The sequence below is a fragment of the Cygnus olor genome, chromosome 20 (genome assembly GCF_009769625.2).
Source record: "Cygnus olor isolate bCygOlo1 chromosome 20, bCygOlo1.pri.v2, whole genome shotgun sequence".
NCBI classification, from domain to species: domain Eukaryota; kingdom Metazoa; phylum Chordata; class Aves; order Anseriformes; family Anatidae; genus Cygnus; species Cygnus olor.
In genome coordinates, this window is record NC_049188.1 from 11,613,506 (window position 1) to 11,635,371 (window position 21,866).

The window sequence follows — 21,866 nt, forward strand, 5'->3', positions numbered from 1 at the left end:
TGAGGCTGACACTGTTATTAGATTTAACTATCAATTGCCAGCTGAGTGAAGCGTAATGCAATTCATCAGGTACCACTCTTACAGATATTTTGACTGGATCCTGTAAGCAAACCAGAAGAAAAGTGCTCTATGACTATTTGGTTTGCAAACAGCTTATAGGGAGCAGCCCAACACTGGACAACAGGCGAGCGGGAGAGGGAGGGGATGCTGGCACAGCCACCCCCGGCTGGAGGCTGCCTCCGCACCGCTCCGCAGCACACCTGCACAAAGCCCTCGTCCACCCAAGGCCGCTCCAGCATCTGCAAGGCACCTCTGGGTAACCCTGCAACGGCTGCAGCAACCTCCGCGCCGCCACCCGCAGCCAGACGGGGTGACTGGGCCATCTCCTGGAGCTCAGCGACCTTCCTGCACGGGGAGGCACCTGGCGGGGGGGCTGCAACGCCTGCTGCCCCCACCACTTCGGGGCCACACCGAAGTCCCTGGCACTGCTCTGTGCAGGAGGCTGCAGATGCCACCGCAGCCACCTGCACGTCACCTGCCTGCCTCCGAAATGCCAGAGGGCGTACGGGGCTTCTCTCCAAGCTGCCGCATCACAACTATGCCGAAAGTTCAGTCAGAGCGACAGGGAAGAAAATTTGCCTGCTAACTGCTAATGAACAAGTTTCCTTGCTAGCATGTGAACGAGGAAATGTGGCTCTTCTGCTGCATAACGTGGCTTGTGAAAAGTAACTTGTAAGGCGGGATTTTTTTCCAGGGTAAGCCAATGCTCCAATTATCAGTAAATTGCTGGCACTCGGAATGACTGCATATTAACTCAAAGCAAGTGAATGTTCGCTGAATTACCCAGAACAGTAAATAGCTCTTTGTGGGGTGTGTAAATAATCCCTGGGTATCCAGGAAATTAGGAAAAGACACTTTAAAAACTAATTTGCCTGGGTAGAGTTAAAATTTGAAAGGAAATTAGTAAAAGACAGGTTATCAATGAAATTGTTATTTTGATTGTTATGAGCTTGGTCACGTATTTGTGATTAGAAAAAGAGTATTTCTGGAGAGATGAAAACACTCCTTCCAGATTTTAACAGAGCTTCTATTCTTTCATTTTGCAGAATTCACTCAGCCCTGACCTTTTCACTCAATATTAACTGAAGCATTTGAAATCCCAGCCACTCCACTTGGAGGGACCACGGTGCCTGGTCCGTGGGAGTGGGCGAGGGTCGGGTACAGCCCTGGCTGGCGGTGGCAGCAGCAGCCCCAGGCAGGGAGGTCCCCAGAGCAGCTGTGACGGCAGGGCAGGAGGAGGCCCATTAGTTATGGTGCTGTGCTCCATGAAGTCCAAACTCTTCCGCTCCTCCCAGGTGGGTGGCTGCTAACTGAGTCGCTGCTAACAAACTGAAGGTTTAATAAATGGATGGGGCTTTGGCGTTTTTTTCCTCCCCACTTTTTATTTGTTTATTTTTAAATTCAACTCCCTCATCACTGAGCTAATGCACTAATGGACACTTACCATTACCTAACTTCCGACCTAATGGGCACAGTAAATAAGTGAAAGGCTCATAAAATCAAATTTACTGAGCATCATTCCTTTTGCTGTCCATTAACTGAAACTATTTATTAGGTTAAACATATCTAGGGTATAGAGCTATATTCATCTTGCATTGGAGCAGTTACACAGGCGTTTTAGGATCCCAGGAGCTCCTGCAACCACAGGATGAGCAGAGGTTGTTCACACCCCCCAGCCCGCAGCCTGCAGGCAATGGGGCTGTCATGGTGCTGTGCGCTGGGGGCGGCAGAGGGAGGGAAAACAGGGCAGTGAGGCTGGATGTTATGTGCTGTGCTGTCTTCTAAAAATTGCAGGGTTTTGTCCTCTCTGGACAAAAGCTATTCCAAGAGCTATTCCTCACTGTGCTTTCAGTGCATGCTGGGATCACCTTGGTCTGGATGCTCTTTTACCTTAGACTTGTCCTTGAGTGGAAGTTCACAGCTTATACCTGCTCAGCACGCAACAGCAAGTGCTCTCACACAAGGAATTTTGTTAAAATAAAGCACTGTCTGTCCTTGTTACACTAAAAACGTAGGTGCTGATGTGCTTGTCATCTGTGAAAATTGTAGCACCAGGCACTAGATTAAAAAAAGGCTTGTTGAACCAGGATAGCAAATGTCTGCTCTAGGGAATTTGCTCTTGAATGTTGTTGAGTACCAGAAGAGGAATAAACCCTACAGCTTATTTGCCAGGTGCATTGACTTCAAGGGAAATCAGCAATAAGGTGCCATGGGACCATGGCGCACGCGATGAGCACTCACTTGGTCTCCATCCTGCACTCCCTCTCTGCCCCATCCCCACCAGCACTTTTAGAGAATCAGAGGATCACCTCCCTGCGGGCTGGCTGCCCCCACTTGCTGCTCAGTGCTCCTCAGTGCCCCTCGAGCACGGGCACCCCTGCGCACCTTCCTGCCCCCTCCTCCTGCTCTGGGGCTCGCCCGCGGCCGTGCTGTCGCAGAAATGGGACCCTCTGGGCAGCCTCTGCCGGGGTGGTTCCCCACACACTGTGGGGCCTGACACGGGGAATGCTCAAAATGCAACCCGTCTGTTTGCCTTTGCAAAACAAATACACGTGGCTGGCTGTGCTGCCATCTCGCACAAGGAGGAATCAGACTTGCTCCATGATACTTAAGTGTATCTGTAATAGGGTCTGGTATAAGGTACGATGAAGACGTGCTAAAAGCACCAATTATGTCTTCTGTTTTCTATCAAAAGATAGAAGTTTTGTCTTTATCTTCTGGCATTCAGTTCTTTGTAGAAATATAAAAAGAATCTCAATTGAATCAGCTTTCTGAATAGCAAATTACAATCTGCTGCCCTTAATGGGTAATATCCTCTGCCATCAAGGCTGCCTTTAGGATTTCACTGTCTCCCATAAAGAACAGTTTTACTAGATTATCAATGAAAAGAATAGCTGTAACAAAAGACAGGTTGATAGCACTTTTTTTTTCCTTCAAGTCTGGCAAGTTTCCGCGAGTCAATCTCTTACGTGAAGTTAGGTGCTTTGGTTAACTCCTAAAGAAATCCTGGCACTCCATCACCCCACTGGCTGCGCCTCTCATCTCCACAAACCTACGGGGGCGTTGGGGCCCAGGTCAGGGCATGCTCCCCCTCCTTCTGCAGAGCCCCCACTGCTCACCCTGCAAACTGCACGCGGCGACAGGAGAAGACGCAGCTTCCCTCCACGTGCTGCGTGCGCGATGCCGGGTGCAGCAAAATAGAGCGAGGACCACCGAGTCAGAAGCCTGCACCATGGACAGATGTGTTTTAGATGCTTAGCCCAGAGACTGGAGGACATCCATGGTCAGCCCGCACAGGCCATAAAACATCCCAACGACTCTCTAGCAAAGAGCGGGCACAAGGGGAAAAGGGCAAAACACCATAAAAATGATGCAATGCTGTAGGAAGACTGCAGAGAAGTTCAAGATTTGAGGTCCCTGAGCTGGAAGATAATTTGTTACCTGAAAACATCCAGCTAGTGTGGGACGGCAGAGCACTTGCTCCTCACAGCGTGGTGTGCGGCAGGCGGCGTGCTTGGGCTCAGCTCACAAAGAAACTCTCGGGGCTCACTTGGGCACGGCAGCCAGAGCTCCAGCTGGGCGAGAGCCGCAGTGTTCCTGGGTGTGGAAAAGTGCTGTTAGCCTTAATGATGGAGTCTGGTTTATAAATATCCAAAACAGAGATAGATTAGATGAACTTTGAAAACTTTCGTATATATATTTTAAGTGCTCCAGCTTACTAAGCTGTTTTTTTCTTTTGTAAACTCCCAGGGCCCTAGTAAAGTCAGTCAACACACCATTACAATCATTTAGGGAACAGTAAAGCTTTGAAAAATAGCATTTCCACTGTGGATTTATAGAAACCATTTGAACTACAGTAAGCCTTGAAGATAACTCTGAAAGATACTTTGATTTCTCAATAATTTCTTGAGAATCATTAAAAAAAATGAAAACTCTACACCCTGGACAGACACAGAAAGGGAAAGCACTTTGAGGAGGAGCAAAAAAAATATTGCCTATACTTAAGAAAATACATAAAAAGCTTGCACTGGGGTGCGAGACAGCTGAGGGGCAGCCAGAGCTTGCAGCACGCAGTGAGTTGGTGCCACGGGCTCTGTAACGTGGCAGCGCCGAGCTCCAGAGCTGAGCGATGCCGGGCAGGGGCTGTGGCCGGGGAGCAGTTACTGTGACAGGGGATGGATCGCAGGGCCCCTCGCATCGCCCCTCTCTCACCCATCAGTCCGCTTGTCTGACTGTTCTAAAACAAAATGCAAAGGAGCAGCTCTTACTGCAGCTGAGTCATGACATTTGAGACTTAAAACAGCACTGTGCCCACGCTTCACGATGAATCAAATACTTTTTAATGTCTCCTGACCTACTTCTCGGATCCTTTATGGTATCTGCTTAAGATAAAACTCTTGCTAGGGATTAAAGCATTGATGGCAAGCATCCAAAGGGCAGGAGAGACCACACTGTCACCACAAACTAAGAAAACTGCTCTTGGCAATTTTAATGTTGTATTTTACTTCTAGAAGAAGAAACCTTTTCAAAACTGGGAATTATTGTAGGCCCCAACAGGAAGAGCTGGAACATCCCTTCAAAGAACAGTGGCCTTTGGAAAAGAACCCAGCCTCTAAACGTGCATCTTTCTTTCCAGCAAGTCAAGAAGGTACTGGTAGAAATTAGGATCTATTTTTGCTCTTAAATCACTTGATTTCCTGCAGCGGTTATGCTGCAAATAGGAATTAAGTAGGAAGTTATCTGAAGCTATTAAAAGCTTAAATGCCTGGCTTTCCCACCTATCAGCTGCAGCTTCATTTGGTCCCCAGCACAGGTGTCACTTTGCAGTCAGGTGGCAAACGCACTCCTCGTATTTTTGAATTGATCTCTGCTGAGCATCTGTGCCAGCCCAGTTCCAAAGGCAAGAGCTGAACGCGAGGTGCACGACAGCACAGAGTCTGTACACTGCTTTAGCAGGCTTCCAGCTGCTACAGGACAGGAAACCTGCAATCCAGGTCCAAATCTACATCTCTCCAGCCACGTCGCACCTCTCCCTTACCCTCACAGCAGATCGCTGACCCCTGGTCAGGGCAGTCCCGCAGAGCCGGGGCCAACCAATCTGTACCGCGTTGCACCACAGAGCCAAAACGTTCAGATGTCCCGAAGTGAAGCTCGGTGTCACGCAGAGACCACGGCCTCACCTGCTGCTCACACGGACCCGACGGTGCCGCCTGGGGGAAGCTCAGGACCTGGCCACAGCCAGGCCGTGCTGCAGCCAAGCGTGAGCCATGCTGACAGCTGCCTGATTCTTCCTCCAGGTTGCTGGTATCACCACACCGCAGCTTGTGACTGGGGTTAATGATAGTTAAGTGAGTAGCTAGAAGTACAATGGTAGTTGATTTTCAGTTAATTTAGCAAATTATGTTGGACATACAGTCACAGGCTGTTTAACATTCTCCTTCATTAACCTCAGTTATGACGAATCGCACTACTGCGTGCTGCACTTCAGATAACGTTCATCAATCCACCATGACTTGCACAAACGCCACTTTCTTTGCACTGATGGTGACAGGAAAAATCCAATTGTTTCTGCTGCTTTCCTGTGGAGGTCGGGTCAGAGACTGGCACGAAGCAGGGCCAGGCTGCTACAAACCCTGGCTGGTGCAGGAGACCGGAGCAGGGATTCAGATGTGAGCACCTTGCCCTTTGTGTTGGGCCAACGCTTGAACTGACACCTGTGGACGGACACCAGGCTGCTTTGGAAGCCACCCTGCAGATGCACTGAAAAACTGCGGTCCTTGATCTTGAGGGTCTTTCAGAATTTTATGCTGATTTTCCTAAGAACTGGGTGAGTATCCTGGAGCTGTGCTTAAAATCTTGCCTTCTCCTGGATGCTGAATTTCTGTTCCAGCATGGACAGGACCTTCAGTGTGAAGCTCCCGTACTGTCAGCGAAAGAGAAAATCAGATGAGTGCTGTACAACAAATTGTCCTTGTACTTCAGAGAAAATTTCATTATTTTGATTTTCTTACCATCACGAAATGAAAAAGAATTACTGTAAAAGAAGTCCTCTGGAAGAGGGAAAACGTAGGTTATTTCAAAGGTTCTGTGTGAACAAAACAACTTTGGCCTGAGCCTGGTTCCTGGAAAATGTTAAGAGAGCAGAAACATCCGATTCTGGAAACACAGAACTGGATGGCTTCTTGAGCGAGCTGTAACCACGCCTGAACACTTCAGCCTCCCTGAAGTGCTTTTTTCTCCCAGGCACTACTAGAGTACTTTTTGTTGGAAGTGTGTTTCCTCAAACATCTGGTGTTACACGGTTGTTCTCCAACGGAAAAATCGCTGGCTGAGTATTCTGACAGACACTAGCCAAAAATCCTCAGCGCCGTGCCCACGTCTCTGCCACAGATCACAACGCTCCTGCGCGCGGCGCCCCGCCACGGGGAGTGCTGGCGGGGAAGCCGTAGGGCTGCGACGGCTTCGCCTGGCGGCCGCACTGCACCGCCAGAGCTGCTGCGGCCACCGGTGTGGGAGGGACGAGGGGATTCCTTGGTGCGCTTCTGGAAGTTCTCCTGGTTGGACAGACCTTGATCTTCAGGAGGACGAATGCAGAACACCGAGGCCTCCTGTGGTGCTGAGGCATTTTATTCCCATTTTCTATCAGAATTATAAATCAGACGGGGGCTAATTAAAAACACAAATAGATGCAGAAGCACAAAGGTCGCTTCCCAGTTTTCATTTACAGAGTTTTATATTCAGTATGAGGAATGCACAGGGCTTCCATACGCTGCATTTTCTCACTGTTTTCTCTCACCCTTAGTTAGAACTGGTATTCTTTGTAGTCCAGCCTTTATGGTGCAGCATCATTAATGCTTAATTGTTTTAATGAACTGTTCTGGGCTCCTGTAATTACAGGCGCTTCTGTATTGTCAGCAGCTCTGCCAGGTGCAAGACAGGAGGTCAGGCAGAACACCTTAATCACTCGGATTTGCCGCTGCCACGTCCTGCATGCTGCAGCGCTCGTGTGTCTGAACCCACCGGGTTTTGAGGGCGCGTGCTGACCCCGTGCCCGGAGCTGGCTGAGCACCAGGAGTGCTGAACACGCAGAAAAAAGGACCGCAGGATGGCTGCTGCTCTCCAGCAGTAAAACCACACAAAAGTGTCGATTAATTTTCTGTGGTGCCAAACAGCACCGATCTGAATTAAAACAAGCGACACCAGCCGCTTTCAGGCTGGGAGCACCCGCAGGGCTGGATCTGGCCCAGGGGGTACGGGCCCCTTCGTGGTGCTGCAGCCCTCTGACCCCACTGCCAGGAGCGTGGCCACGCTCTCGTGGCTTTTGAAAAGCAGCACACGCTCTGAGACGCACCACATCCTTCCTGCCGCAGTACAGAGGGAGTTAAACGCTATGTAAGTGGGAAGCCAGCCCATCCAGATCATGGCAAATCATCCCTTATTACTTATTTATGAGAGTTAATTTCATGCGTTGGCATTTAACGCACCATATGGAGGAGAGGCTTCTGGAGCCAAGCTACAGGCAGCTGAAAGCTGCCTTCTTTATTCTTTTTTTTTTTTTTTTTTTAACACTGTTGAACGTGACTGCAGTGAGGTTAATTGTATTGCTGCTTTTACTGAGCAAAATTGCTTCTTAAAAAGCAGTCTAGCTAAAAATCGAAATCCTCACCCCTCTCAAATAGCAGGTTTATGCTGCAGAAGAAATTGGCATGCCCTGGAAAACAGACCCGATTACCTTGATGAAGCAGACTTGGCAAACAGGCCAGTTTTGTAGATGCAGCTAAAAAATAATTAGATGCTGAGGCGCACATAGCCACATCTAGCGGTTTTAGTAAGCAGCACTTCCTCCTCCTATTTGCTTCTCTGACAGCGATTTGGAGGGGAATATTCTGACCTGATTTACCATCAAAGCCCACATGTTCCATACCAGGTACTTAGGTACCTGCTGCTTTGTCCTGTGAGACCACAGCCCCAGCAATCCTACTCCCATTAATATTTTCTGTTAAATTTGGAGTGACTGTCCTTTTTGGAGAACTTTTTGTAAGGGTGTCAAGGCCTAGCATTGCCCAGAAACTCTCGTGTAAACGAAGCCTGAATTATGTGTCAGTAGGTCCAAGTCACTTCAGCCATGGAAGCAGCTCTCTCTCTGACACACACACACACACACACACATATACACACATATATATACATTTAGGACTCCTTTTCAGAGGAGGGATTTCTCCAAAGATAAAGCTGAAATAGATTCACAGCAAGGTTGTGGCACTTCTGGTTTTTACCATACAGGGATGACATTTCTGACAATAACAATGGCAGAACTGCCGAACAGCAACGATAGCAGTAACGCTTCGCTAGGGACAAGAAGTGCTGTCAGGTGTTTCGAGCAGGAGCGGAGGAGCGCCCTGCTGTGGCACGGGAGCTGGGCTCTGGCTACATCCCTGCTCCACGCCCTCGGGCACAAAGCAAGGACGCGGGGCAGGGAAGGGGCGCGTGGGCGCCGTGAGCAGTGCGCCGCTGACGCGGCCGTGCCGCTGGGACCCGGGTCTGTCACGCAGCAAGCCCCACGGAGCGGGCAGGCACCGTGGCCCCTGCTCCGCAGGCAGCCCTCACGGTGTGTGGTAGCTTTCTTCCTTGCCTTTATCCGGCAGCTCTCTGAGTTCTCCTGGCTTTTGCACCAAATGACAAACCTCAGCAACACGCAGCAGAAATCCACGCACCCTGCCCTCTCGCATCTCGCGCACAACAAAACCCCTTTATCTCTGCCCAGAACACGAGGCACGTCCTCTGGAGCGGGGTAGAAATTGTGGTGCCAACTGCTAGAAGCCTGGGAGGAAGCTCAGCCAGTGCTGTTCTCATCAGCAGAGCTGAGGACACTCGATAAAAACCAGTCTTTCTGAAAACACACGCACTGTGCGGCGCTCCAGAGAACGAGCGGCAGCGCTGTCGGGGTAGGGCCCTCACCCCGAGCCTGCCCGGGGCTCCTCTTCCTGGCCCCGCAGCAGCCGCGGTGCAGCCGGGCTGAATGCTCACACAGCTGCCCGCCTGCCGGCCCCCTTGGCTTCTTTCTCTATCAAATACCAGTTCCTGCTAATTTTTCCTCAAGTCCAGTCAAAACCTCTTTTCTTCAGATTTCCACGGCGAGGTCTGTGAATCCTACCAAATCCATGTTTCCTTCACTTATGAGCCATCTTTTGACTTATCTGAGAAGCTCTCTGAACACTGTAATACAAAGCTGCTCTCAGTACAGTGTTAAATTAAAATTTAGTAGAAGATGCACAAAGCAGAATAAACTTTCAATTAAAATATAAACATTATTACTGAGAAAGAAAACTGGAGGGAGCTGCCAGGCTTCTTTGCATTAAAAATGCCTGAGATTTAATTTCACTGTGACATCTCCTTGGAATTACACTGCTAATTGATCAAATTTTGTCTGTCTGTTATTTAAACTTTCAATAAAACTTAGATTAATGGAAGGTGTAATCCTCCCGGGCAGAACAAATATTCCCATTGTTCATGTCAGGTATGGAATAGCAATGCCCTATAACAGCTTTTGCATTCAATCTGTGAACACGAAGTTAATCATAGAAGTGCAGTGATTCTTTAATTGCTTGAATGAAATTTTCTGTGTGTCATTTCTTGTCCCTGCTCTTCCCCACCCCCAGTCTCCACTAAATGCTGGTATAGATCTTTAGAACTAACTAGGTGTAATTTTCAGGAGTGATTTGCTTTCTTCACAATACGAATAAACACAAAGCTTTCTCTACCTGCGACCCTTCAGAGGGACGGGAGCATCTCCCCACCTGATACTCCTGGCAGAGGGTCTTTTCTCCCATAGAAAAAAATAATAATAAAAAAAATGAAACAACACAAAAATGACAAGTGTCCTGCCTTGTGCAGAATAAAGAAAAATGCTCTCAAGCTGCCCTCGTATACAAATCCCTCCAGCTTCTGGCCTAGCCCAGGAGATTGCAGCCAGGCTTTGCAGAAACTACGATCTCAGACACCTGCAGTCGCACAGCAGTGGCACACCGGCACTCAGCGAGCGCACATCTCCCACGAGCACCCAAAGAAGCCACAGCACTAAGCGAGCCCTTCCTTAGCACAGCTGACCTCCAGCTTCAGAGGATCTGATTGTTCTCCTACACAATCTGGATGTTAGCACTATATATTTTTGAGGTAAAACCATTTCTCTTTCTCAAACTGAATTTCAGTGGATTACGTAAAGCTCCTCCACGACTCAGGATGTTTTCCAAACTGGCTATTTTAGTTTTCCATCTCAGTGAGGGCCATAATCTCTTGCATTTTTAGACACTGTGGTGACTTTCCAAGAGAGAAGTCGCGTTTGTAAAGAGCATTGATAACATTACTGTGAAAATTATGCAAATTCAATGACCGCGTGATGCACAGCAGCAGCCCTGAAAGCTGCGTTCCCCCTTACGATTTAAAAGCCATTTTCCCTGAAAGCACTGTGCTAGCACAGCCGAAGCCCTGGCTGCGCACCAGGCAGCGGGCGGTGACGGCGGCGGCAGGCTCTGTGCGACGGGTGGCACGGCCGGTGCCACCCCTGCCGTGGGCTGGTCCCCAGCCGGGCTGAGGAGCTGTACGTAGCCACCGAGCCTGCAAGGGGCTCCGGGCCATCGAGTACAAGGACATTTGAGGGCCTCTGGGCCAGGCAAGCAAATGCAGATGATGGAGAAGCACTGAGCCCCGTGCTGCCACAGCGACACCCGGCCCTGAAGCACAACCACGGGGCTCCCAGCCCACAGAGCTGCACAGGAACCCCCCAGCCAAAATGAAATGCTCATTTCTGAACAAAATAGAGACGTTTTATAGCAGTATTGTTTCTTCTGTTTATGTAGGGATCCACACAATTCAGAAAACTGCTTTGTATCCAAAATACCTCAGTAGCCTGCTGTATTGGAGTGTGGAAATGGTTGCAGAAATAGCAAAACGTTCTTCACAAACTTGGGTATTCACGTACGGGTAAAGCTCTGAAGAAAAAGACCACTTTGTTACATGCACAGGCCATAGCATCTGCAGCTAGCTCCATTATTTCTAATTTGTTACACACAGAAAATAACCACTTTGGAACAAGTATTCCCCAAACTTGTAGAAGCTAATGTCTAAATCTAAACTGTGCGAAGTCTCATGAAAAAATATTACCTTTCCCCACAGGCTGTCTTGCTTACATCTGCCTGTCACCCCCACCAGAGCAGCGCTCACGTGGAAATTTGCTGCCTGAAACAGCCCCGAGGCAGAGCAGCCAAGGCATAGCCCAGAAGCACGACTTCGTGGAGCAAGCCCTCGGGTCGGAGCTCACAGCTGGAGGGGGGACACATCCCGGCTCGCGGGGACCCTGAGAGCGCAGCCAGGCCACCACCACAGGCTGCGTGGGGCTCGCTGCGTGCCACCCGCATCAGCCCTGGACGAAGGGCACGACATGCAGCCAGAGCGACAGGAACTGTTTGCAAATGCTAATGCTAACCAAGCGTGAGGAATCACAGGCTGTTCCTCGCCATCCTTTTTCCATGGGGAGAGCTATGTACCCATACTAAACTCGGCACTCATGAGAGGAGGAAATCACACAATATTTCTTCCTGACGCACGTCTTTTCAGCAAATTTACTATTTGCCAGACTAAGACCTTTTGTATCATGCAGACTTAAAACACAAAAGAGGGCACTAATGAGAGGAGGAAGAAGTTAGGAAGCAACTAGTTTGTATTCTTTCAGCAGTACTGTTTGTTGTGCGGTGCTAAATTAACTCCCATTAATTCATTGTGAAAACCGGCCTTGGAGAATAGGATGGAAGTTACAGTTTGTTCTCCTGAATTAATGTTACATGGTAGCACTTTATTTTAAGAACAATTAATGATAACTCAGTGGAAAAAAAAAAAAAAAAGTCTTTTAATACATCTGAAGTGTGTCAATGGTAGATGGCTGCCGCTGTACCTGCTATGAGTCTTATTTAAAGCAGCCAAATATTTTCATAGCTGTGATTCATATTTTCATCTTCCTGTGCCTATGCTCTGTTTATTGCAAATAACCTTCAGGGGTAGGAAGAAGAACATTAAATTTATATATTCAAAACAGGAACAAAAGGGCCAAGCGGAGGCGTTCCGCTCCTGCTGCCGATGAGGTGGGACGAGGGGGCCGGCGGGCACAGAGCGGGGCCGATCAGCCGTGCCAGGGCCCTTGGGAGGCTGCGGCTCTGTGCCGGCAGGAGCCACCCACACGCGGCCACGCGATGCTTCGTGGCCCACCTCTGGACTGTGAAGGGCTGGCAGGAGCCGCCAGCAGGCCAGACTGAAGGCCCAGCTGCCCCAGCTCCTCACCGTGCACAAATGTCTTTGAGGCATCTTTCTCCCTAGAATGGCTGGTTCTGCTATTTCTAAATATACTTCTTCTGCTACCACTTAAAACTTAATCATATCCTCAATGACTCATGTAGAAAAACGCTTAGCTAGATGGCAGATGAATTGAAAATAACAGGGACGCAAACACAGTCAAAGACAGTTGCTCTGGTTTTAAATTCTAGCATTTTCTGAGGCAAATTCCCCCTGTACCGCTGGGAAACATGGCGCAGAATGCGCCACTCCCAGAAACACACTTGGGATTTGCCACCACAGCTCATTTTACACGGTTAGTGCTTTGCTACTCACATGAGAAAGCAGCACTCAAAATCACACGAGGGACAAGCGACGGGAAGAGGGACGTGAGATGCAGCTCGGTGTCCTCACAGGCCCCGGGCCCCTCCGAGGGCAGCAGCGCCGTGCTGCCAGACCGCTGGCTGCAGCCCCGCTCCTCGGCTCTGAAGTGTGACACCGTGCTCCTTGGGCAGGCTGCGCCACAGCTCCGCAGCAGGGCTCTGCAAAAATCTGCGAAAGTGATTTACACAGGTGAGGCACACAGCGTCCTCATTAAAGTACCGGAGTGGCTGGAAACAAAGAAGATTCATATCTGCTGCAGGAGGCTTTCAGGGATCAATATGTTCCAACATATGTTTTAATACTTCCTGGGTTCTCATATGTATCTCATAGGAATTCTTCATTTACCGTTTTTTTTCCCAGGGTTAGGAAGCCAACTGTTTTCCTATGCGCATGTATGTGCTTTGAAGCAGTGAGACGACTTCTATAAAAAATCTCTTCTGTAGAAGGGGAAATGCACGAAGCTGTGCTTCTAATCCAAACAGTCCATGATAAGATTATGTTGTGCACAGAGCCTTAGCTGTTCCTGCTGTGCGCTACTGTATTTAAGTGCTAAGCACATGTTTGGGTGGATTATTTTTCCAGGAAGCGGCTAACCACAACTTGTGTGCCAGCACATTTGTAACATTTTCTTCCCACCCCTTCTCCCCTCCTTTTTCCAGAGGATACTATGTTTGATGTCTCTGTAATAAAAGATTATATTAAAACCGGTACGTGAGTGGGCTGCACAGATTCACAGCTGGAGTGGAGATAGCTGTTCTGAGTGCTGGTGCAGCCAAACAAGCACGATTTTAGGGGTAAGGAAAACAAGGAAAAGGGTGTGAGCATGCGTGTGCTGTAGCATGGGGGAGAGGGAGCCCAGCACTGGTTGTATTGGCTGCACAGTTGGCCCAGCATCACAGATAGACCCACAAGCTGCTCTGCAATTTGGCTTTTGCAGCACGCATGCTTAGCAACAAACATGATTTCTCATCAAGTCAATTAATTAACAGGGAGGGCCCTTAAGGTTGGAAAAGACCAAGGGTTGACCAGCTTGATTTTAATCCAACAACAGAAGACGTCTGCAAGAAGTAAAAGATCCAGCAGGTGCTGAAACCTTATTCCTAAAAGGTGAGATTCACAGCTTGAAACAAAGACGGCCCGCGAAGACCAGCTCAGCTGGAACGCGCCCCGAGCAGCGCAGCTCCTGCTCTTCTGCTTGGGTGTTTTTCGTGCAGCTCCCTGGGCTGATTCCGACCGCTTGACTGGTCTCAGTGAGCCCAGCCACTTGGCTAGCCAGCTTACAGCAGGCAAACAGAAGTCAGCCTACACCGCAGCAGCATTCACAGCCCTGGACGGAGTGCACGAGTCGTAACCTCATCGTTGCGGAAAGAGCAAGAAGGGACTTTGGGAAGCCACGTAGCCCCTTCCCCATCCCAAGAAGGGCCAACTGTTCCCATTGCTGCTGGCAGATGTTTGTCTAGACGGTCCTCAAAGGCCCTCAAGTTTCTTCTCCTCTGCAGGTCACCTCTGCCAGCCATTCACCAGCTTCCCTGCAAGGCAGCTTTTGCTAATGCCTAACCTGAATCCTTCTCACCAGTCAGAGATCTTTATTTCTTGTTCCAGACAATACATCAGCGTGGAGCACACTGTTCTCTTCCTCCCTGTAAGAGCAATTTCTATACTTTCAGACTCCTTGGCCTCAGCCCACTCCTCTGCAGGCTGACATTCTTTCAATCGTTCCTTACTGTCGCGTTCTCCAGACAGACACAATAGATATGACAGGGCAGAAATAAGATCACTCAGTAGACAGCTCCAGAGCTGCCTGCCCTGGCATTTTGTATAGAGCTGTGGGTGCTGCTGGTTGACGTGGTCCCGGAAATCAAGGGGGGCCTGCTTTTGTTGTAAGGTTGTAGGCAGGAGCTGCAGAGCAAGCTGGGGGACGGAGCGGCACGGGGACGCGCCGCGGGGAACAGCCGCCCTGCCGTGGGGCAGCCAGGGCAAAGCCACAGCACTGGGCGCGCACCCGCAGGGCATCTGAAGGGCGACACAACGGCTGCCACAGCTCACGGGGCCTGCGAGTAGGGACTTTTTTTTCCTTTGGCCTTATTGCCTGAAAGACTATTTGAAAATAATTAAAAAATGGAACCTTTTATGTGGTTTATGATGCTTTGATCAAGGTTTTTTTAATTAACCTATCTTGCTTTAAGCTGCTGAGAGCTCCTTTCACCCTCACTGAGGACATCATAACGCACCTGATGATAACGTGGCTGAGCAGGGGGGGCAGCGGGGCTGGGCAGCATACACCACACCAGTTGGGCAACAGCCAGCAACATCTGGAGAAAGTTAACCCAATAATCCAAATATAAGCACGGTCTCCAGCTCAGGTGTGCTTGGTTTTGAGCTAAACATGAAATAGTTTGCTGTCATTTCAAATAAGGATCAGGAATCAAAAAAAATTGAATTCATGTTTTTTAATTAAAAAAATATTCTACGTCATGTACCCCTTGCTGTCATTTAGACAAAGGATAGTGACTGACAGCTGTGCAGGTGAGCAGACCAGAGCCCTCTGTGAGGAACTGGGATAAGCAGGATTTTAAGTAAGGAAAGAGAAGGAAGAAATGCTGGGACTGACACCACACCGCCTCTTCCCTGCCCACTGCAGGTGCCCAGGGCTGGAGGCACGGTGCAGTGAGGAAGACAGGTGGGAGGCAGAGAGGGTGAGGAAAACCAGGCTGGAGAGCTGCAAGAAACGGCTACAAAGGTTCGCTTTTGCAGTTCACGTGCTATCTTCAAGTAATCATACTTCTCCCTCACCATGTCCCTTGATGGAGGAGACACCCCGGAGTCCCTGGTCCTGCTGCCCCACGAGCTCCTACGGGGAAATGGCCCCATTTGCTCTTGGCCCTGTTTTGGGCTGCAAGAAAACCCAGGAGGGATTGGACTCTTGGTCCACCCCTTTCACGCAATGCCTGAGCCCCTGTTTCAGCACCAGCGATCCTGAAAATCACAAAATGCTGGCAGTCGGAAAGCATCTTGCTCTTTGTTGAGTGCGGGGGGAAAATGTTTGAGAAAACCAAACAGATACAGGGGAAGGAAAATTTAAGTCACCTATAACAGGTACTTTCTGAGTGCTTTCCTTAAAGACCTGAATACCTGTGGAAGAAGTGAGGATGAAATAAGAAAAAAGATTTATTGAGTCTCAAAGCCTCCAGTTAAAATTAAATGCGGTGAGAAAAGTGGCTTTCCACATTTAATTGTCTTTTCCACAGTAACTGTGTGTCAGTCTCTTCTAAAAGCCTATTAATTCTGTAATTTAGTGCTAGCAAGAGCTTGGAGACAGACAAAACCACCACTGGGTTTTTTTCTTAATTCATTGACTAACTGTCATCGGGCATCAGTGTTAGGGGTGCTTTCTCCTTGAAGACTCCAAATAATAAAAATTAAAAACTTTTTATAGTCTATTTAATAAAAAAGCGCTGGCACATCAGTTAATAGAGTGGACTCTATGACATTGTATGTTAGGATTTAATTATGGCTAAAAATAACCTGAGATGTCAGAAGAGCTACAGAGAAAACACTTTTCCAAGCACAAGGAGGGATTAGCTCAGATGACTTCTGTGGGTAGATGTAATTTATTTGTTTAGCCATAATTTTAGAGTTTATTCTGAAACTAGATAGAGGTGGTAATGGAGTTAGTAACCCAAGGAAGGGTTGGTAGGTATATAACTTGGTATGCAACCTCAAACTTCAAGTAAACTGCCAAAAAAATCCACATTACTTCAGAGTCTGCAGCAGCAAAGCAACATTCACATTCTTGTCTTTACAAATTGATAGGAAAGATACTCAAATAAGTAATCAAAGTCATCTGCACGAGAAATGGCCTCGCTCCTCTGCACCTTCCCGCCGGAGCAGGTGGACAGACCGAGTGTGCCCAGACACGGCGCTGCCGGCTGCACGGGGTCAGGCGGGGTGGCTCACTGCCGCAACCAGGGACCTTAAGCCGTGAACAGAAAGGATCATTTTTTCAAGTCCAAATGTCACCAGAAGGGCCCTGCAGCTCACTCCGGGAGCACAGGCAGCCCACACTGAGCCACCCAGTACCTGGTGGTATCCAAGCCCGCTTCTGAGCGATCAGTGATGTGCAAACGAGCGGTCTGGGTGATTCTGGGTCACTTTGGTGCCTCAAGTAACACCAGCAAGGAACCTGAAGGGTCAGCTTAAACAAGAACCAGAATCAGAAATGAATAGCTCCCGGTGCTGGGGGGGGAAGCTTTACTTCCTACACAACTCACCCATTACAGTTTTTCTTGCATTGTTTCAGGTAAATCAGGATGTAATTTCTCTACAACCCTCCCGCAATTTAAGCGGAAGGCAATAGGAATGTTTTTCATTATTTTGCCAGCTGTTTCAGTTTCTCAGGCCTGCTGTAAACTAGAGTAGGTTTTATAGCTGGCAAAATGTGAAATTTAAACAGATTGTTTGCCTATTCTAATGTATTTTAATGAAGTGCCTCATCTTGTTTCTCACGCAAGGCTTCCACATAATTTAAGTCTTCCCCCAGACATTTGTTGTTTAGTTCCTCCTAGAAAGGGGCTGCACTACCAAGGGAAATGCCGCTGCTTGTGCTCCGTCTGGCTTCCTGTCCCCGAAGCCCTTGGCAGCAGCCCGGGAGCTGATGCAGACCGAGCTGCGGGAGGATCACCCCGGCTGCTCCAGGGGAGGGGCAGCAGCGACCAGGTTGGGCACACCTGGGCTACGATGGCAATCTCCTACTGCATGGGAAAGCCAAGATGGCGCTCTGAGTTCAATATACTGACATCTGCCTATGGTAATCCTGTCCAGCATGGATAGGAACCAAGGGAAAGCCATCCCATCATGATAGGAAGTGATGGATGAGGCTCCAGGGAGAGCTGCAGGCAAGTCCATGCAGATGTGCAACTTGCAGTGACATTTTCAGGAGTTGCCTTTAAAGAACAAGGAGAAAAAAAATGGAACCGTGTGTATGAAAGATGAAATTGCATCTCTACGGAGGGCCCAAATAAAACCAAGTCGCCAGATAAAAGCCACCACAATATTTTGGAAGAAGATTCTGGTGAAATCCAAGAAGTGTGCATACTGTATTTTACATTCTGCAATTAATTTCATTCCAACAGACCTGTTAAAAACCTAGGAGATACAGAAGGGTATTCACTGTCTAATTTTATTCACCAACTCAGTTGCCTAGATCAAAAGCCCAGGAACACAACACCAACATCTCCCAACACGCAGCCAAGGCAGAGCCAGGGAGTGCAGAACTGAACGTTGCGGTCAACACTCTTTTTCTGCCTGGATGTTTCTCACCTTTTCTGCACAGGTGACGTGCTGACTTCAGAACGGGAGGATGCTGTAGCTTCCCACACAGAGTCTGCCCTGACCATTATACGCATGCAGCTGGGGGTCAGCTGGCCTCTCACGGGGCACACATGGTCTCATTGTACACTGGCAGTACGTATCCCTTGGCTGCACGATCACTTTGTCCTCTAGTCCCACGTATGCAAATACAGAGATTTCTAAAGTCTGAAAACCAGTCTGGTAATTTGTTCCCCAGTCATTCTACCAAAAGGACAAAAAAAAAAAAAATCCCCCCTTAGATTCAAGGTTTCCAAATTCAAGACTGATATTTTTGCCTGTACTTTCTTCCCTGCTTTAAACCACCAGCTCACCTTCCTTCTGGAGAAAATAAACAACTGCATTTCAAACCAGATTCAATGACCAACATGACATTGTGAAGGACATACCAGCGTTTATCATCTCTCCAGATGAGTTGTTAAGCATTTATAGAAACATTTTCTCCCTGGCACAGCTTAAACTAAGTACTTATCTAATTTCCTCTAGAGAAATGTGTTGGAAAAATCAGTAAGATAAATCTGTCATCACAAATAGTAATAAACAACTACTCTGGCATAGTTGCTTATTTAGCGAAGTTATTTGAATATTAATGTTTTTTACAGGTATGCCTCCACGGTAAGAATCCATGAGGGTGATAACTCAGAACTAGAGGATTCCCGAGTTTCAATCACAAGGCATAATATGGGTAAGGTTATTCTAGACAACTGTGTATGTAATAATATACATTACAGTATATACATACGGTGATCAGAGAACTTTTCCCAGTTTGGACTACTTATACCTCTCTCAGAAGAAACTCTTCATTGCGTATGTCAAGAGATGCATCAGAAAGACGAACTCAAACGACAGGAGACTGAAGGACATCAGGAGAGTGGTTATGATCTTTAGAATATTTTTAGCAAGTGCCACAATATTCCTCCACTCCATGGCCCTCCGGTACCACCTCCCCCTTCCTCACCAATGCACGCTCCTGCTTGAGCTCAGTAGCAACGCCCAACTCCCAGCCCGTCCTCCACCTTCGGGGCTCGGGAGGAGCCCGAGAGCTCCACCAGGCGCCAGGGCAGGGCTGGGGAGGGGCAGCCGAGGGGACCTGGTGGGAGCCCCGGCACCGCTGCTCCCCCCAGGAAAGGGCACAGGATACCTTTGCTCCCAACATGACCACCCCCTGAAGCTCCTAGTCTCTGCTATCTAAAGGCAGGTGTAGGAAGCGGTGGTAAAGGTGGGCAGTAAAAAGAATCAGCAGGCATACAGGAAGGCTCCAGGGACCCAGCTGGCAGGCAGCTTTCATGCAGCGCCCTCAGAGGGGAAGAGGTTTACCCCAGGGGTGCAAAGGCTGAGACAGCAGCTAGCACAAACACCCAAACAAACATGATACAGAGGAACCTGCCAAAGACTGCTTTCTGCTGTGGCCTGACCCAGTTCAGTGTTTATTTTTAGTCTCATTTGGTACATAAACAAAGCCCATGAGATCTCTCCACGTACATGTGCATCTCCTGCGTGTATCCGTGCTACTTTGCTTCCCCTGGCTGAAATCCAGGGCTGGGATGGCAAAGAGGTGAAGTTCCTGCAAGTTTTATGGCCCTAAGTGGCTGGATAGTTCAGAAATCCTTTATTAAGGGGAAGCCTGAGGAACAGGCTTGACACTTTTTAAAGACTAAAGACACATCAGCACAGCACTAAGATGATTTCGTAGGAAACCAGGTTTCACTGGTGCCACGGCTTGTTAAACAGCTGCAGTGAGATACGACATGCTGAGAACGCAAAGGGTCAAAGCCTGCACTTGCTACTCGAAAACAACTTGATTTCCACTTCCATCAAGATGTTGGATCCCATGTCCAGGTGGTATCCACATCTACACATAACGATGGAGGAACGCTCACTATTTTCACAAAAAAAAACCCTTCTGTTTGCAAACAAACAGCAGAGAATTTCCATCACTGTTCGACAGGTCCGATTCTTCCCTGAAGAAGTTTACAACTTGAGCTGCCCTCCGAAGCACAAGTGCCACACAAGTCCCCAGATGGGTGCCACGTGTGAAGGGCGAAGCGTAGTACCTAACGTGCTCCTCGGCCTCAGCGCGGAACCCCGCGCAGTGCCAGGGCCGCTCCCCGCACGGAGCTGCTCGGTGAACAAAGCCCCGTGCCCTGTCCCCGCTGGGGCAGCAGGGATGTCTCTGGCTTCTTTGATGTTAGCAGCGGGAGACATCACAGCAGCATAGAGATGCTTATTATCCCCTTGGGTTCTTTTATTTGTCATGGATTTCAGCCTGTTGTATAATACACATTTCTCAAGTTAAGCATCAAAACAACGAATACAAACGAGCAAGGAAGTGTTCACTTGCTGAAGGAGAATTACTAAGAGCAACATCATGCAGTATTATAATGCATTTCCTGCTACTACACCATTTGTATTAATGTATTAGAGACATCTACAAAGATGAATTGCAGCTTAGTTCAAAGGGAAGAGCACTCAGATGTCTGTAAAACACTGCAGGCTGCTATCAGCAACCATCTCCTGAAACAACATTTGGATTTTCAGCTCTTTCCTGGCACAAAGAGCAATACTCTCCTACTCCCCCCCCTTTCCAGCTGTACTGGCTCGCTGGCTGCACGCAGATGCCCCCAGGCACTGGGAAGAGGGACAGCCACTGTCCCCAGCCGGGGGGCAGAGCTGGGACCGGCCAGCCATGCTCAGACACATCACCCCAGTCATCCCCTAGAACAGCTTATCGCATTTCTTGGTGTAAGTGAAGGTTTAACTACCGCATATCGAGTATATTATATACAGTGCTGTAAGTTGCCCTGGGTACCTCTGGCGCAGATGACTGTGCTAGTAGAAATCCAGATCTATTTTAGTTTGATTTGAATCACACAAGTGGCAGAAACACCTGGTATAAAAGTAGGGATACAACCCAAGAACAGCAAAGGCTGGAACACCCAGGCTTTTAGGGTGAAAAAGCTCCCGATAACATCGCTAGGACTAGGAACGCAGGTTAGCTACACCCTAGAAACATCGATGCTTTGGACACCATCACCAGAAGCACTGGAGGTGACTACTGCAAGGATTTCATCTTTGTGCATGGGCTGAACCCCACGCCCAGGCACTCACCCTGCTCAGTAGCCCCCTCCCAAGCTTGGTGACACTCACAGGACCCAGGGCCGAGACAGCTCTCGACCACTTCAGTCCTTGCTCCAGCTCTGGAGTCAGCCAAGCACAAGAGGAAGTCACAGCGCAGCTGCGTGCCCCAGCACCAGCCACCAAACACCGAGCTCCGCGTGGACCGACCGCAAGCCCTGCATGAATCGCTCAGGCTGCCAGAACCTGGCCCCGCCAGCCAACCCCTGCAGCAGTACTGGGCTCAGAGCTGGGAGAAAAGCCTGGTTTTGTGGACTGTATATGGCCAGCACTAAGGAACTGGCTAGAGATTGAACCTTGGGAATTCAGAGTCCCCAAGACATTCAACCCCCACGTGCCCTATCAATAAATTTATGAATAGGCCACAAACTTATGGTAAGAAAATACGGAGCACTAACCTTGTTAATATTTATTCTCTTGGAAACTGCACAGGTGCGAAGAAGTCAGAAAGAAAACAGCACTGCTGTGCTTTTGTTCCCAAAACGCTCGTTTCAACAGTGACTCTGAGCAGACCTAGGATTTAAGCCCTCAGGAGAAGGGAACACAGTCATCAGCTTCCTGGCACAAGATTATACTGACTTGTAACTCCAAAACCAAAA

The 21,866-nt window shown here is 48.7% G+C and overlaps 1 long non-coding RNA gene across 8 annotated transcripts in view; it reads right to left on the reverse strand.

Moving 5' to 3' along the window:
* Positions 1-21,866, reverse strand: part of LOC121057733 — a 175,622-nt gene that overhangs the window by 10,730 nt on the left and 143,026 nt on the right. For 6 of the 8 annotated variants that reach the window (XR_005813911.1, XR_005813908.1, XR_005813907.1 and 3 more), the window contains 2 exons: positions 4,839-5,983; positions 3,502-3,657 (listed from right to left, as the gene is read on the reverse strand). This is a non-coding gene — a long non-coding RNA (uncharacterized LOC121057733). The remainder of the gene's footprint in view (positions 1-3,501; positions 3,658-4,838; positions 5,984-21,866) is intronic. The other 2 variants (XR_005813914.1, XR_005813910.1) reach the window with 1 other exon arrangement.